Below are 8558 nucleotides of genomic sequence, written 5' to 3'. Positions count from 1 at the left end.
GTATGTAGATTGTAATGGATTTTTTACCTTCAGTCCTTTCGGTATGGTGTCCATCTGTTTGCATTTGGAGAGGAAGATGATGTCTGTCTGTATCTGTACGAGTTTTTTCATGAAATTGACAGATTTCCACTCTATACGGCTAAATTCAGTGCCTTGCATAATGACAGGTTTCAGAGTAGCAGCCGTGTTAGTCTGTATTCGCAAAAAGAAAAGGAGTACTTGTGGCACCTTAGAGACTAACACATTTATTAGAGCATAAGCTTTCGTGAGCTGTGTATATCAATCTCCCCTCTGTTTTTTCCACCAAATGCATTCGATGAAGTGAGCTGTAGCTCACGAAAGCTTATGCTCTAATAAATTAGTTAGTCTCTAAGGTGCCACAAGTACTCCTTTTCTTTTCATGGGGAGAGAATACTGAGTTCTCACGGGCTCTTTAATCTAGCAGACAAAAGCAGAACAAGAACCAATGTATGAAAGCTGAAGCCAGATAAATTTAAAATGAGAAATTAAGCACAAATTCTTAAGTGTAACGGTGATCATTGGAACAAACTATCAAGGGAAATGGTGGATTCTCCATGTTTGGATGTCTTCAGGTCCAGACTAGATGCCTTTCTGGAAGGTATGCTTTAGCCAAACACAAGTGACTGGGCTAGATACAGAGGTACCTAGCTAATGGCACGAAGTGTTGAAATAAAGGAGGTCAGCCTGGATGATCTCATGGTGCTTGCTGGCCTTAAACTCTGAATATGACTTTAAAACTGAGAATAAACATGCACTACAGTTAAACCACTGTCACAATCTTCTTTTACTAAACATGTTTAGTACAACACAAAGATGGCAGCATAGTCCTGTTGGCAGCCTATAACAAAACATATGTTTTTAAAAAATATATTGGCTAGCCTGGCAATCCTGTGTTGACTTGTGGTTTCTGGTGAGTGAAGAAAACACTAGAAATAGAAGACTTGCCAATCTAGATGGAGCGGAAGGATGGGCCAGTGGTTAGGGCACTAGCTTTTGACTTTGGAGGCCTGGGTTTAACTCTCTGCTCTGCCTTGGACTTCCTTTGTAACATTGGGCAACTCATGTAGTCTCTCTGGCCCAGATCCACAGAAGTACTTAGGCTCTTAATTTGAAATCAATAGTTAAGAGCCTAAATATCTCAGTGTGCCTCAGTTCCCCATCTGTAAAATGGGGGTAGTAGCACTTCTCTACCTTACAGGCAGAATAAATTAATGTGCTTCTGTAAGCTCTGTAGTGTAGCCATAGCTTAAGATACCAATGGAGTTCTGTGACGTTACTGACCTAAACTGTGACCATATAGACCATTGTTGCAACCAAGGTCCTATAGTTGCACCAAATCTTATACAAAAGAGGTCCAGTAAGGTGTTTATGGAAAGGTTATGCTATCTGTATGTGTGTATCATTTTTGTAGTTGAAGTTATGAATATTGGCTATGTACTTGTACCTCAATGTGTTTTGATTCTAAGAAGCCTCAGTGAAGCATTTGGTCAGCTTCTTGAGAATGGGCACTTACTGAGACTAGTCCTATCAAGAAACACTTAACTGACAATGGACTTTGGGAGATGCCAGTCCACATCTAAGCTTTCCTGGGAACATTCAAACTAGCATGCAAACAATGTCATTGGCCTGTAAAGAACTCAGTCATGCATGGACATGTGACTTGCCCATGTGACACCAAACTCCATCTTGCTGCTGTGATCTTCCATTGGGCAGAGGATATAAAAGGCCCTGAAAACTCCTCCATTTTGTCTTCAATCCTGCTTCTTACTTTTGGAGGAACCTTGCTACAAACTGAAGCTCTGAATAAAGGACTTAATGACCCATCCCAGCTGTGGATGTACTCCAGACACTTGATTTGAACCTGCAGCTTATTCCATCAATGCTGCAAGCCTGAACCAAGAACTTTGCCATTAACCAATTCTAGTTCTAATCTATATCTTTTTCCTTTTATGAATAAACCTTTAGATTTTAGATTCTAAAAGGTTGGCAACAGTGTGATTTGTGGGTAAGATCTGATTTGTATATTGACTTGGGTCTGCGGCTTGGTCCTTTGGGATCGAGAGAATCTTTTTTCTTTTATTGGGGTATTGGTTTTCAGAACCATCTGCCCCCATAACGAGCAGCACTGGTGGTGATACTGGGAAACTGGAGTATCTAAGGGAATTGCTTGTGTGACTTATGATTAGCCAGTGGCGTAAAACCAAAGTCTTCTCTGTTTGGTTTGCCTTGGTGTGTAAAGGAACCCTAGCCTTGGGCTGTAACTGCCCTGCTCTAAGCAATTTGTCCTGAATTGATATTCTCAGTTGCGTCCCACCAAAGCCAGCGTCTTTACAAGTTCAATGGGGCTTTGTGCAGACATAAGGGTCTGCTGCTGCAGAAGTAGGTGCTGGTCTGGGGCCTAAATCAGGAGACTAAGGGCATATCTACACAGCCCTGCAGTGCAGACCAAAGTGCTATGCTGTAATTCTCCTGGGTGGAGACTGAAGGTATGAATGTAAAGGTCCTGAGTTTGCACTAACATGCTCTTCAAAGGGGACTATGTTAGTGTGAACTAAGGCCCTTTAAGTTTGCACCTGGTGTGCACTGCTACTCACGCCTCCATAGTCTGAACTCTAGGGTAGTGTAGACATAGCCTTAGGCTCTCCTGCAGCATTAGTTATGGTAAGTTTCAAAACACTATGTAAGGCATATATGCATTTGAAGAGATGTTCTACAGGAGGATCACTTGGAAGTTTAATGATAAAGAAGCTAAAAGCTTGTGGCTGTTATTTAAATTCCCTCTGTTGCTCGAAGAATGGTAGATATGACATTCAACTTCACACACATGGTTGTAGGTCATTTATTACACAAATTGGGAGAGCTTTAAACTCTTAGAATCCTTGTAAAGCGCTTTTGAGATCCTCTGATGGAAGATGGCGTACAGGGGTTTGATCATTCACCCAATGAAATCAGTGCTAACGCTCCCACTGGTTTAAATGACACAGGATCAGCCACCATGTGAACAAAGGATTATGACTATTAATAATGGAAAAACAAGTTCTAATAAAATCCCTTTGACACAGTGCAACTGGCCATTGAAATGAGAGAGCATTTGGAGTCTCAGTTATGGGAGTGGGATGAGGGGAAAGCATTTTGAGATAAGAAAAGGAGTACTTGTGGCACCTTAGTACAATGTGCCAATGTACATGGCAGAGGGGCCTCTGTCCACATATCTATTCAGGGGACACCATCATAGGGCCTAATCGCATCAGCCACACTATCAGAGGCTCGTTCACCTGCGCATCTACCAATGTGATATATGCCATCATGTGCCAGCAATGCCCCTCTATGTACATTGGTCAAACTGGACAGTCTCTACGTAAAAGAATGAATGGACACAAATCAGATGTCAAGAATTATAACATTCAAAAACCAGTTGGAGAACACTTCAATCTCTCTGGTCACTCAATTACAGACCTAAGAGTGGCTATCCTTCAACAAAAAAAGCTTCAAAAACAGACTCCAACGAGAGACTGCTGAATTGGAATTAATTTGCAAACTGGATACAATTAACTTAGGCTTGAATAGAGACTGGGAATGGATGAGTCATTACACAAAGTAAAACTATTTCCCCATGTTATTTCTCCCCCCCCACCCCACCCCCCACCGTTCCTCAGATATTCTTGTTAACTGCTGGAAATAGCCTACCTTGCTTGTCACCATGAAAGGTTTTCCTCCTTCCCCTCCCCGCTGCTGGTGATGGCTTATCTTAAGTGATCACTCTCCTTACAGTGTGTATGATAAACCCATTGTTTCATGTTCTCTGTGTGTGTATATATCAATCTCCCCTCTGTTTTTTCCACCAAATGCATCCGATGAAGTGAGCTGTAGCTCACGAAAGCTTATGCTCTAATAAATTTGTTAGTCTCTAAGGTGCCACAAGTCCTCCTTTTCTTTTTGTGAATACAGACTAACATGGCTGCTACTCTGAAACCTGTCATTTTGAGATAGAAAGGAATAAATTTTATAGGTAAACATTTAATAGCATTTGAGCAGGAGAAGGATGGATTTGGATCACTTAGTAACAATGTGTTCTGCCTTGGGGCTTTCAAACTGTGATTTTACTAGTCACGTCATGCACTCCTTCCGCTCTCCTGTGAACATGAATCTGTTTCTTAGAATCTGCTTTAAGAGCTACATTGATGGGGATTTGTATGTGTGTCTCTTCCATCCAGCCAAACAATTTCAGCATCAGACATATGGCTGATCAGAACATGGAATTAAAATAATTAAACTTCTTTAAATGAAGGAAAAAGAAGTTGCCCTTAAGGCAATTAGAACAGGCCTTGTTATCTGTGGCTGCATTGCCTTGATCACTCCATCTGACTTTCTAGAGCAACATTACAATGCATGATGAATGGGTTTCAAATTAGAAGCAGGTGAGACTTTCCCTTTGGTAATAGGAACCCATACCCTAGACAGATCTATTTGACTAAACATGACAAGCAAAATCAGGGCTTGTTTTATTGGAAACATAAATATGGTAACTAATCAGGACAGAAAAACAAATAAATCAGTCTTGTATCCTGGTCCCACTGATTGTAACATAATAGTAACCTAGAATTTATCTCCAAAACATAAGACATAACCCAAACAAATATATCAAACTAGCAAAATCAAGCTGTCACCATTCAGTACTTGCTACACACTGTACAGTAATCTCATCAAATAAAATATAATTAACTTAAAACTATTAAGAAGAATTGCAACGTTCATTTCTTACATCTCCAGATAATAGGTATGGCCTTTTCTGACTGAGGAATACAAAGGAAGAAAGGTGCTTTTAGAAAAGGTACATATGTGTAAGGCATAATAGCGGTATAGGTGCTGGTAAAGCCAGCCATATCTGATCTGAAAGATAACAAAACTTCTGCAGGATGCTGTACTGGACCATTAAGGAATGTGGCACCTTAGAGACTAACAAATTTATTAGAGCATAAGCTTTCGTGAGCTACAGCTCACTTCATCGGATGCATTCGAAAGCTTATGCTCTAATAAATCTGTTAGTCTCTAAGGTGCCACAAGTACTCCTTTTCTTTTTGCCAATACAGACTAACACGGCTGCTACTCTGAAACCTGTCATTAAGGAATGGATACATTTACAGCTTTTTGTTCACATTTGTAGGGTTTTTTTAATCAATATATCTCCAGCTGTCAGTAAAAACAAAATACAGACAGACTTTGGACTGCTGAAAAGATCCAATGTCTAGGTCAAGGAAGAAAAAGAAAAAGGCTGATATTGGAAGTAGGTTAGGGCATCCTTCTAATCTTGCCTGCAAAATATTATGAAACTCCTCAAGCTTGCAGCCCCAGCTGTGCGGGAACAGCTCTGGTTAAAGACGCCATTGTGCAATGTGTTCAGGCTGAAGCTAGATTAATCAAAACGCTCAAGGAACAGAGTTCAGTGTAACTTAGATTTTCCCCAGAGCCCTTAGAGACTAAGCAATGCATATTTTGTCCACCAAATCCTCGTTTCATAACAAGAAACAAAAACCAACCAACAAAATCTCAACGTATATAACAGTTTCTTGTGCCATGTGTTTACCTCCACATGCCTTCCTTTTCATTATTACTACAGACTAGCAGGCAGCACAATGACATTCACATTCTTTAAACTACGGCAGAACCTCAGAGTTCTGAGCAACTCGGGAAAGGAGGTTGTTCGTAATTCTGAACAAAATGTTACGATGGTTCTTTCAAAAGTTTACAATTGAACATTGACTTCATGCAGCTCTGAAACTTTACTAAGCACAGAAGAAAAATGCTACTTTCCCTTTATTTTTGTAGTATATGTTTAACACAGTACTGTACTCTATTTGGCTTTTGGGGGGGGGGGGGGTCTCTGCTGCTGCCTGATTGTGTACTTCTGGTTCCAAACGAGGGGTGTTTGGGTTGGTCAGTTCATAACTCTGGTGTTCAGAACTCTGAGGTTTTACTGTACTTATAAATATACCAGGCTTCTCTCTTGCTCACATACATTTAGAAGTTGCGCACACATGTATCACTCTCTCTTTAAAGCTCATGGACAAATCAATTTAAAAATCAAAGTATTTAAATGCCTCTTTTCTTCCCATACTGCTTACAGCATTGTGTGCTTTCCAAACATTCCCCACCCTCTTAAAATCTGAGAGCAGATCTAGTTTGCCTTAAAGTGAGTGCTAATTGGGGCTCGGGCTAGACCTAGAGCAGACTAAGGCTGTGCAATCTTCCCACAAAAAGTTGGGTCGGTGTTGTAACCTGCTGGTAGAATAATAGAAGTGTAGGGCTGGAAGGGACCTCAAGAGATGATCTATTCCATCCACCTGTGTTCAAGCAGAATTCCTGACAGGGGTTCATCTAACTTGTTCTTAAGTTACTGCTTTCTTAGCCCAGTCTTGACTATTGCTTCAGCAGACACTCTGATCAGATCATTGGGTGGTTTTGTAATATGCATAATGATGGAATCCGGCCACCAAATTTATTTTAATTTAACTAGGATTTGAAGGTGAGAAGCCAGGGCACTAACCCACCATTGCCACCCGGTGCCATATCCCCAGCTTAGTTTGGAAAAACAAGGTTATGATTCTTTCATTCGGATGGCATAAAGGTGGTACAATTCAGAATGGTGATGGATATAGAGGGAGTAAAGTGCCTGAAGCAAGCAAATTAATCCTCCTTCAAAACCCTACGCACTGGGAAAAATTAGTTGCTTTGATTTTTACATCTTTCACTCATAGAATCATAGAATATCAGGGTTGGAAGGGACCCCAGAAGGTCATCTAGTCCAACCCCCTGCTCAAAGCAGGACCAAGTCCCAGTTAAATCATCCCAGCCAGGGCTTTGTCAAGCCTGACCTTAAAAACCTCTAAGGAAGGAGATTCTACCACCTCCCTAGGTAACGCATTCCAGTGTTTCACCACCCTCTTAGTGAAAAAGTTTTTCCTAATATCCAATCTAAACCTCCCCCATTGCAACTTGAGACCATTACTCCTCGTTCTGTCATCTGCTACCATTGAGAACAGTCTAGAGCCATCCTCTTTGAAACCCCCTTTCAGGTAGTTGAAAGCAGCTATCAAATCCCCCCTCATTCTTCTCTTCTGCAGACTAAACAATCCCAGCTCCCTCAGCCTCTCCTCATAAGTCATGTGCTCTAGACCCCTAATCATTTTCGTTGCCCTTCGTTGTACTCTTTCCAATTTATCCACATCCTTCCTGTAGTGTGGGGCCCAAAACTGGACACAGTACTCCAGATGAGGCCTCACCAGTGTCGAATAGAGGGGAACGATCACGTCCCTCGATCTGCTCGCTATGCCCCTACTTATACATCCCAAAATGCCATTGGCCTTCTTGGCAACAAGGGCACACTGCTGACTCATATCCAGCTTCTCGTCCACTGTCACCCCTAGGTCCTTTTCCGCAGAACTGCTGCCGAGCCATTCGGTCCCTAGTCTGTAGCGGTGCATTGGATTCTTCCATCCTAAGTGCAGGGTCCTGCACTTATCCTTATTGAACCTCATTAGATTTCTTTTGGCCCAATCCTCCAATTTGTCTAGGTCCTTCTGTATCCTATCCCTCCCCTCCAGCGTATCTACCACTCCTCCCAGTTTAGTATCATCCGCAAATTTGCTGAGAGTGCAATCCACACCATCCTCCAGATCATTTATGAAGATATTGAACAAAACGGGCCCCAGGACCGACCCCTGGGGCACTCCACTTGACACCGGCTGCCAACTAGACATGGAGCCATTGATCACTACCCGTTGAGCCCGACAATCTAGCCAGCTTTCTACCCACCTTATAGTGCATTCATCCAGCCCATACTTCCTTAACTTGCTGACAAGAATGCTGTGGGAGACCGTGTCAAAAGCTTTGCTAAAGTCAAGAAACAATACATCCACTGCTTTCCCTTCATCCACAGAACCAGTAATCTCATCATAAAATCTCATCACTCACAGGACCCCTGGCCATAGCAGCTTTACAGGGATCGTATTTTCAACTTCTCCTTGTGCACTAGGCACAGGCAAGTTGCAGCTTTCAGTGTCAGGCATTTGCTGTCTGTCTTTTCATCTTTTTATTTCACCCAGGGCCATCCTTAGGCATATGCAGCATACAAGGCGTAGGGCACCTGAAAATTTGGGGCATCCCTAGGTCTTAGTGTCCACCCTTCCACCTCTTCCTATCTCTGTTCTAATCTGACCCTTCCTGCAGGCTCCCACCTCAGCTGGCTGCTGCAGCCTGGTGAGTCTTCCTCTGGAGGGGATCTAGTACTTAAAAGTGAAAAAGGCTTCCAGCCTGCCAGACCTATTCCCACAACATTGAAACTGTTAAAGAGCCATTCAAGTGGTAATGAAGCCATTTAACAGGCATTTGCCAACCCCCAGGTATATACTGTCAGTTTCTGAATTTACTGACAAAAACACTTGTCCATTACTGTAATAATATTTACTCAGAACATGTTTGTCTACAGGACCTTAGGTTAAAATTTGCTTTAAAAATATTTCATTAGTGTGTTTCTGAAG

At 42.0% G+C, this 8558-nt stretch overlaps 1 long non-coding RNA gene across 1 annotated transcript; it reads right to left on the bottom strand.

Moving 5' to 3' along the window:
* Positions 1–5881: 5881 nt before the first annotated feature.
* On the bottom strand, positions 5882–8342 carry LOC122458338. Its single transcript, XR_006278334.1, has 2 exons — positions 7989–8342; positions 5882–6769 (listed from the first exon to the last, which is right to left on the bottom strand). It is a non-coding gene; the product is annotated as an uncharacterized LOC122458338 (long non-coding RNA).
* Positions 8343–8558: the final 216 nt, after the last annotated feature.

This window comes from Dermochelys coriacea, chromosome 1 (genome assembly GCF_009764565.3).
Source record: "Dermochelys coriacea isolate rDerCor1 chromosome 1, rDerCor1.pri.v4, whole genome shotgun sequence".
Taxonomy (NCBI): domain Eukaryota; kingdom Metazoa; phylum Chordata; order Testudines; family Dermochelyidae; genus Dermochelys; species Dermochelys coriacea.
The sequence above is the reverse complement of the archived record's forward strand: the minus strand, read 5'-3'. Positions and strand labels throughout refer to the sequence as shown.